We start from the raw sequence: 9,396 nt of genomic DNA, 5'->3' as shown, positions 1-9,396 counted from the left end.
TGCTGTTTTCGCTATTTTTCCCAACATTTTGACCTTGGTCCGACGTACTAACAGTCCGACAGGCATTAGCCTACCCAAAACCCAAGAAGGCACGGGTTAGTTTTAACCTGCCACAAGTTAGCTTTAACCTAGCGCATGTCGGGAGCGACGGTGTTGTCGGACTAAACCTGTCGGACTGTTAGCATGTCCACCGGCGTAGGGTCCATTGGGTCACGCGGGCCGTGGTCCAGTCAGTTTAGAGCTTGCCAAGTCTAACTTCTGGGTGCAGAAGTGGGAACAGGTGAGCCAAGTGGTAGCTACTACCACACACATGGCCACACAGAGCACAGACACTGACACTGTGTTAGGCCTGACGTCGAAATAAAAAAAAAGTATTCTGAAAATTCGAATATATATTCAAAGATTTGTGCCGCATTTTCACGATTTTTCAAAAATAGCAGACCTACAAGCTCGTGCTATGAGCTGGTAGATCTGCTATTTTTCAATAGCTAAAGTATAACATAATGCTTAGTTAAAACACCAAAAGGGGTTCCCATCCAGAATGGGTTAAATAATTTTAGTGGAGTAAAAGTACAATATTTGCTTCTGAGATGTAGTGGAGTATTGGAAATTGAAAATACTCAGTAAAGTTACAAATACCTCAAAATTATATACTTAAGTACACGACTTACGCAAATGTACTTAGTAACTTTCCACCACTGTTTAACGCCACACCAAGGGTGGCCACCTGGACACCGGGATGGGAAACACTGCCATATTGGGACGATTTTTATTCTTTTGTTTTTTTGTTGTTGTTGTTAATGCAATGTAAACAGACTAGTTTAGCTGCTGAGATGTGAGACCATGATCGAGGAGTTGCATCCCCCTGCCTCCTGGAATGCTCGGACATGTCTGGTATTCAATCAGCAATCAGTTGGCTATGTATGTATGGGAAACAATCCACGAGGCCACACACCCTCTCTCCCATGAACCTCGACGAGGTCTGGCCGTATACTTTGAATGGTTACACTTCTTTGGTGATACAGGATACATTATCATCAACTCACATTTTAATTAAAAACGATTAGCTTTTTTTTTTTTTTGCAGATAAAAAATAAATAAAGCATTGCATTTGGTGTTATACATGCATTACTATGCTTTAAATGACTTAGATACAGTAATGCTATGCATCCTAAACAGTTCATCAATGGAATGTAACCACAGACAAGATGTAGTTGAATCACCTTGCATCCAAGTCCTGGTTTCACTGTGGCTAGCTGTACCTCCACTACCAAGTCAAAGTCACAGAGACAGTGTTTGTGTCCAGTCTGAAAGATGCGAGTAATTTATGATCTGCCGTATGATATATAAATCTGGCTTCACACAAATCCCCTACTATGTTGCACATGTCATGGAGAACATGCAAACGAGCAGTTGTCATATTCTGCTCGGGGACCTACTAGCAGAAAAAACAGAGATAAGGTACGAAAAGAGGAATTGCAGGGAGCACAATGTCAAGGAACAAAATAAGAAACCGCCCAGTGAACAAGACTTATCTGGCGGCTAAATAGTGTTTTCTTAGATGGTCAGCAGTGGATCATTTGAGAGACGCTCCTGTATTTAGAGTACATTCAGTAACTTATGGGAATACATAACAATGAGGCAAAAGGCATTTTGTCAGTATCATTTTTGCAAACTGTCTCGATTCCGATTTGATTCTCGGTTCCAGTCGCCAGTGATCGACATTCAGGTTGAGTCTATTAAAATCCTTGGCTGTTAATGTCAAGTCAAACCAAAATGTATCTCAGTCAGTCTTTGTCACAATAATCCCCAAGCTGATTCTTATTGAAGTCCTGAACTGAGCCCTTAATGACTAGAATTCCATATTCTTGTTCTTTTGCAGAACTGAATATTTGAATATTGATTGATCTTAGCTCATATTGATTTTTATTTTAGGGAAGCCACAGATGTTGCTTCATCTTGAACGGACATACAGGCCTATATTGACAAAACAGACATGACACTTAATGTAAGAACCTGCAATATTCTCACTATACAAGTAAGCTAAATAAATACTTCACTCGCAAATACACATACCGTACACACAAACACAGCCAGTGTAAATGAGAGTTGTGCAATTGTGAGCAAGGTTCAGACACACACACACACACACACACACACACACACACACACACACGCTTCATGAAAAGCCAGTTCTGAGAAGTCCTTGTGATGAGATTGACAGTAACGTCTGTTTGCACAAGCATCCATGTGACATTCAAATTGTCCCAATAACGTACGAAGACAGCTCACCTGTGGCACTGTCTCCTCTGCCTGGCTGTGTATAATAATGAAACAGTACTCCCACTTATGTTATCCTATACATTCTACTACTATCATTGTACATGATGGTTTCATATAACAAAACTGTATTAAGAAATTCCTATCCACTGTATAATGGTGCTATTTTGTAGTTTGTTACTTGCAAAGAGTTGGCAAAAAAAAGTCAGAGATAGCAGGGCTTACATTGGAGGTCTTCCCTTTTGCACAGCCTTGTGGTCACCATTTGAATGGTGTTTTTATTTGTATGCTGTTTCAACAAGGTCGTAGTGTAAGCGAGCAAATGTATTTGTGTGAAACCTGTGAATGCATGGAAAAGTGAAAAGATGTTGTGTTCCCAAGAAGGCAAAATGCTATTTTTTCTACTGTTTTTAAATTATTGTTACTCAGTACAGATCCCTATGCCAAAAAAAGAAAAGAAAAAAAAGGAGGGGGGGGGGGTAACTTGATGAATGTGCTGTGAACTGTGATCTTCCAATTGTATTAAGATTGTTAAAAGTCATGGTATGCTTTTGTCTATCCTGTGATATGTATGTAGCCTACTACATGCACCTCACTGAAAGCCTATGGGTACGGAACAATTGGAAACATTTATGAATAAGCCAGAAATTTAATTTATATCGTTCAAACCATGCACTGTTTAATAAAACAGTCAATTTAAACTTGTTTTCTGATCATTCTAAAGGTGCTTTTTATGCGTTACTTATTGAATTGTGCATGTTGTTTGATATAAGTTTCTTAAAACCCCCTCTTGACCTAACCAGATGAACTAAAAATAAATGAAACTGGTAGACAATATTTGTCCTCCCAAGTCTAGAGATGTATAGTAGATACCAAAGACGCATAATTTTAACAATAACACCAGTTGTGTTGCCATCTAGTATGAATTGTTTCAACCAAACTTTTGAACAGATCACATAGCATATTAATTGAGGGAGTGTTACAGCCATAGACAGACATAGTGTGTCTCTATATAGTCCCTGGAGCAAAGCTTGTATCAAAAACAAAACTGAAGTAAGCCAAGCTTGTGGAAGCCAATATGGTAATGTTGAAGGCAATGAAGAAATACAATAATAACGCAAGCCAACTTTAAAATGACCTGACTTTGAATCTTCCGGTTTTGTTCATCACTCGTCTCAAACCGTCTCAAATTGCATAAAACACACAACTGCAAAATGTGGGAATGAATCATCGCTTCACGAATGTATACGTGCGATGATTTCCATAAACCTTCACTGTCAAAGGAATTGTTTGATTCAAGCGCTGTTATTTATGGTGCTCTATTGCCTTCTGTAGAACATGTTTAAGATTATGATGACAGATTGTTCACTATTCCTACTGAATAAACCACTTGTCAACATTGTGTGAATGGCTGGTCATTTATTTTACGCAGTTCACACGTTGCACTCATACACGTCCTCACTCCTCAGAGAAGCACAATCATCTCGTAAAGCGTATTCTTCCCTTTACGCAATATCATAAAGGTAAACTCTGCAGAATGGGGCATACTTTATGAGGCACCCGGTGGACTGAGACACATAAATAGTGGATGATTACAAAGCAGACTTTTGTCTCGGCAAAGCATGTGCAAATCCTATAAGGGATATAGATGGCCGTTTGGGTATTTATTGGGCCATAACTCAAGCTGCAGATCTAGCTCCCCTGAATGAAACCAAACACGGGGATGAATGACAATGCGATACTTCCTAAAAAGATGGCACGTTCTGCCAAGGCAAACAGTGTGGGGTGTGGGGTTCACTGAAGGGAGAGAGAGAGAGAGAGAGCTGCATGTTCAGCTCTTTGGAGGAGGATGTTCACATTGACAGTATGCTGTGCACTCAATCGCTGTCAGCACTTTTCTTTTTTTTTATGGAAAATATAGCAGAACAATCAAGAATCAACAGTCAGGTTTTCACTTGATCAGTTGGCTCTCTGGCGATGTTCAGCTGACATTTACAGATTTAAATGTGGCAACCATTCAGGATGGCTGCATGGCAAATAAGGCCTGGTCTGGCTATCATGGATGTTATTTCATCCCCTGTGATGACTAATACCCGATCAATTATCTCACCCTAATGGTCCAATTGCAGTGAGCAAGCTTGCAAGGATGTTGAGTTCAAGTGCAACTAAAAGAAACCATCCATGCATAATCTAGTGCACACTGCAATATATTACAGAGGAATGTTGAGTCAGAGGTGATCGGGGCAATGGTGGTGGATAACCACACCAAGCCATGACAAATAAGCCAATTATCAATGGAAATACAGATGTACAGTATCATCAAATTACAATTATTACAAAAAAAAGGCAAACCTCAGGATGTGTTAAAAAAAATCAGCCTCTTCTGTGGGTCTGCTGAGGAGCTGTGGTTGCTAATTTGGGATTGGTGAATGGTGACACATCAAATTGAGATGTTGGAATATCCTGAAGAGGTACAAGGAAAGGCTTCATCGGGGGGGAACACAATATCTTCTTATTGATCTCTTTGCACTCAAGGATGGAGTGCATCTGAGGACACCGATTTTTGGACCCAACCCTGGCTGAAATACAATCTCTCCACACTCCGCAGCTCGGAAACTTATGTACACAATTGTCTTTTGAGTGACCTTGTGGTTTATTTTATGGCACAAACCAATTCTACTACTTATCCTCTTGGTTGTTTTGGAGGAAAACGTGGCTGTGGGGCAGGCTCCCGTCTCCCCTTTCGTTTCTCTAAAGGACACTGGGTTTTGATTACCTACTCTGAAAATACAGAAGATGAATTTTACTCATGTATTGTGAACTCAGCATTATTGATTAACACTACTGTGTCTAACCTTAGCGTCTCTCACATCCTGAGGTCAGTCAGGCCAAATGGAAAGAAGTCACCCAATATGTGCTGTACATTGTGTGTGTGTGTGTGTGTGTGTGTGTGTGTGTGTGTGTGTGTGTGTGTGTGTGTGTGTGTGTGTGTGTGTGTGTGTGTGTGTGTGTGTGTGTGTGTGTGTGTGTGTGTGTGTGTGTGTGTGTATGTGTGTGAGTGTGAGAGAGAGAGAGAGAGAGAGAGAGAGAGATCAAGGTCCCACAGCTCACCTGTGTTCAATAGGGCGTAGCAGTGGTGGCCATTTTCTGGTTCCATCGATCCAGACCCCATTCATTTTTTTCCACAGAATCAAAGGTTTTATGTTCATGATTCACCAGGATCCTGGATGGCTTGATTCGAGGCTTAACGTAATTGATATAAATATTTTTGGAAATCTCTATGGAAAAAAATGAACGGGGCCTGAATGGCCATAGCCACTGCTATGCCCTTTGACCTCTTTGGCCATCTGAGCAGGCTCTCCACTGACCCCGAGGACGGTACCGTGACATGACCTTTGACCCTAATGGCCCCCGAGGACTGTACCATGAGGTGGGCATGGTTTCCTATTCTGTGTGTTTTAGTCGACGGACCAAAAGGCAGTGGGTTTACAGCGCCATTGTTGCTGTCATGTGTGCTTCCAGTTCCAGGGAAATGTGACGCCTCGATGCTCCGGACACACAGTTAAAGGCAGGACTTTTCTGAAAGGAAATAAAAACTTCAGTTCAAGTTCAGTTGTTTGTGCTTCCCCTCCAAGGCCCCTTTTCATGACAAATTTATGCATTGACCGGCAACGTACCAAAGTATACTTGTCTATTGTCAGCCATGTACTGTAAACGGTGCATTTATATAGTGCTTTTATCCAAAGCGCTTTTACATAGATTGTGCATTACCCGTTCATACACGGTTGGCGGAGGAAACCATGCAAGCTTTGCAAGGCACCAACCTGCACATCGGGAGCAATTAGGGGTTCAGAGTCTTGCTCATGGACACTTCGACACTGACTCGAACTGGGAACCTCATGGTTCCCATCCCGGCTGCGCCTGGCTGTGTGTGCACGCGTGGTTCCAAGCGCCGGGTGTACATCAATATTAGCACTTACATTATATTAAAGATGAAGACATCAGCGATGTAAAAGAAAAAGAGTGTGTATACGCACTGGAGGAGATTCTCTTCCCCAATTTCAGCCGACAGTGGAAATTCACTGAGGCTTGATTATAGCAGGAGGAGAGAGTGTTGGCTCAGCTGTGTGCTTTAAGAACCCATGATGTCAGAGACTTATTTTCCTTGGAGAGGTTCTCATCAGCTGCATTGTTCCAGGAAACCAAGGTCTGTTCTCTGGGCAACAAAAAAGACCTGCCCAATTGTAAGACCCCCCCCCCCCCCCCCAACCCACACACACACACACATATGCTACCACCACACCACTATACTCATTTCTGTTGTATGTGTAGCTCCCACCCAACTCGAGTCCCTAGGCCTACGTGCACCCCAAGGTAGATGGCACGCACGCACACACGCGCGTGCACGCACACAGAGAGCCGGAGCACTGCAGTGTCACATTTCTCTGGAACTGGAAACTCCTCTCCACTATGACAATGTTTCTTGCTGTAGGGGCAGAGCGTCTGCGATGAAAGGCAGTGCATGTGTTAACAGAGCACCAGGAAATAATGTGTTGGCCCTTGGAGGACAATAGAATGATGCTGCCGCTGCTACTGATGTCATATGGCACCGACTTCTGAGGGTTTTCTTTTTTCTTCTTTTTTATGCTGACAGAAAGTTGTGTAGAGTTTATGTAGTGGAATGATTGAATTACAGCATTGGACTCTGACAGGTGATGCAGCCAGTGGATATAGAGGTTATAAAAAAAATAACCTCCACAGTATTGTTCTGGGAATTCAAAATGTAGTCCAGCAAATATGCAGAGAAGCAAATACAGTCTTAGATAGAATTATGTCTCCCATAGACAGAACTAAACCGATGACAGCTCAATCAGTGCCTTTAAAAACCTTTGACATCAGAAATATTTATGATTTTGACGTTTATTCCATCTGGCTATATGGGAAATCGTCAGTGAGTAAACAAACACACTGTAGAGGGTTTGATCACTGACTCATTTAAGCTCAGTCGTAGGGCACTCGCCTTTCGACCGCAACGTCGTGGGTTCGATCCCGGGCACCGTTAAGTCAGCGTATGAGCAGCACGGCTTGAAGTCGTGCGTTAAGTACTGGGAGCTGATGGTAGGTGTTGTGCAGCGCTCCACCTCAGCAATCCATCTCCCAGAGGTCTAGCACATTGAAACGGGGATAGACTCCCGCACCCTGGCTGATACCGACAATAATTAAGCCTCTCTGACTTACTATACTTTGAGTGAATGTGGTTCACTTCAAAGGTGGTTTGATAAATACCGCCTGTGGATGCCCATTAAATCACATCTGGTCTTAGTAAGATTATTTGACTTTCGGTTTTTAATGCTAATGTTTCTTTGTTACAGAATTATTATGCTAATGTCTTCCTAGAACTTCAGACCAGGGAAACATTTCTGAATGACCAGATATAGACCTTCACCCCTCAGAGTTCATCGGATTAGGGTGGTTGATGGAATGGAGATGGGGCTGATAATATACAGTACGTAGCTCTCAAATGTGGAAGACGCAAATAAGCCGAAATGATGTATTTATTTATTTTTCCAGAAACATGCAATGTCTTCAACGAACAATGCAACGAACAAAGAATAATAGAAAATAGAAAAAGGAGAGAAAAAAAAGGAAAAGAAAAGAAATTCCCATGAATGGAATCAAATAGAAGGTGGTTGGGTGGTGGTGGTGGTGGTGGGGGGGGGGTATTATGAGAGCGCGAGAGGGAGAGAGGTTAGAAAAACAGAGTGTGAAGCTCAGGAGTTCAGTTGTGCTTCTGCTGGAACGACCCTGCCCCCATGGACCAGTTCAGTCCTTCAGTAGAGGTCCTCGCCCTCCAACAAAAATACTTACAAAATAAAGGCTGACTGCTCCAAGCAAAATCACTTCAGCTGGGCTCAATAACTATTATTCATGTCCCATTTCTCCATCTCTATGTGCTTATGGCTTCTGTGATAGATACGTTTTCGACTGTGTTCTTAAGAAAAACTGTCAATTTAACCCCCGTTTTTTTTGTGTGTATAAATCCTCAACCTTTCTCCCCACCTCACCCCCCCACCCTTTTTCAATGTTTCAATATAGATATGTTCAAGGCAAGCAATTTGACCACAATCTCCTCTAAACTATGGAAGCTATCACACATGCCATTTGCTACATCATTGTCATCATCATCATCATCATATCATCAATTGAATTTCTTGGTCAGCGTTTGGAGGACTTTATTTCCTTTTCCATTTCAACCCTTATCTAGTTCTCTGAGAACACACTGAGGGCTGGGACCCTCTTTTTCAGCAGTGACGTACAACAACAACAAGGTAAAAAAGAGAGGGGGGGGGGGGGGGGGGGCAAAGAAAAAAAAAGATGAATAAAAGAACATTTCATCACATAGTTTATCAACATCAATTAAAACAGGTATACAATTGAGATTGACCAACGTTGATATGACTGAAAACGACACAGGAGAAACAAGAGAGCTGTAGTCTGTAAGCTGGTGTTCCACGTGTGCTTTAAGTGAACATAACCCTTGGCTGATCTTATTAAATTAGGCTTCATGTTATGATGTTGGGACTGTCCATCATAACAACAACCCCTGATGCCTCTCGGAGATATCTCACTGGGCATTCATTTCAATAGGTCTTTCCATGCGGCGCAGTTGGTCGCCGTCTGGTTTCCTGCCGCACTCATTACAGCATGTGGATTGTAACAGAAGAGGGGTCCAAATAATCACAGCCCTATGACCTGACCTCTTGGATGGCCTCGGTGCCACCGTGTTGCAGTGTGCAGGAGCTTAACAAATTATCCTTTCCCCCCCATTCATTCATTCACATGGATTGATTCCATGCCTTTAAAAAAAAGGAGTAATTCAGGGATTCGACTAATTCCCATTCACTTACCACGGGGGACCCGTGTCTGCTTGACAAATACACTCTGACCTATGGCCTATACGCAATGACGTGTCCACCGATGGCGATAGATATATCACAACAGGACACCTTATAGCTTGGTTAAATTCACATGCTTAAAAGTACTGCTATAAAAGGGGGCTGCCAGACCGTTGACACATTATATTCACTGGCAGGTGAGGTGAGATCAGTCCGTTTC

Source organism: Protomyctophum parallelum (genome assembly GCF_964188405.1).
Source record: "Protomyctophum parallelum genome assembly, chromosome: 22".
In the NCBI taxonomy this organism is placed as follows: domain Eukaryota; kingdom Metazoa; phylum Chordata; class Actinopteri; order Myctophiformes; family Myctophidae; genus Protomyctophum; species Protomyctophum parallelum.
The sequence above is the reverse complement of the archived record's forward strand: the minus strand, read 5'-3'. Positions refer to the sequence as shown.